This window comes from Propithecus coquereli, unplaced genomic scaffold, assembly GCF_000956105.1.
Source record: "Propithecus coquereli isolate 6110/MARCELLA unplaced genomic scaffold, Pcoq_1.0 Scaffold81, whole genome shotgun sequence".
NCBI lineage: Eukaryota > Metazoa > Chordata > Mammalia > Primates > Indriidae > Propithecus > Propithecus coquereli.
The window spans coordinates 3,820,797-3,821,306 of NW_012154285.1; positions in this window are offsets into that span (position 1 = coordinate 3,820,797).

The following is a 510-nucleotide window of genomic DNA, read 5'->3' on the forward strand; positions in this document are numbered from 1 at the left end:
ACCTCAAGCGTTCCTCCCGCCTCGGCCTCCCAGAGTGCTAGAGTTACAGACGTGAGCCACCGCACCCCGCCTGGCTTCTATTTCTCTTTATTGCTGTATTTACTTGGTAAATCCACTTCATTCTAAGCCTGGATCCCCAGTGGGTGACTGCCAGGTCTTTGGGACTGCTTCATTTTTCTCCTATGTAGGGGAGAGTTATCTATATCCCAGAATTTCCAGCAAAAGTCCTGAATTTCACCCTCCTTAAATCAATTCCTGTGGTGAGAGGAATGTACACAATGGTTCTTTTCTTTTTCTTCCTCTTTTTTTAAAATAATAGCTATGCTGAGATATACCTCACGTACCATACAATTCACCCATTTAAAATGTATGATTCACCCAGTATGGTGGCGCATGCCTGTAGTCCTAGCTACTCAGGAAGCTGAGGCAGGAGGATCGTTTGAGCCCAGGAGTTCAAGGCCAGCCTGGGCAACATAGTGAGACCCATCTCTAAAAAAATTAAAAAGTAAT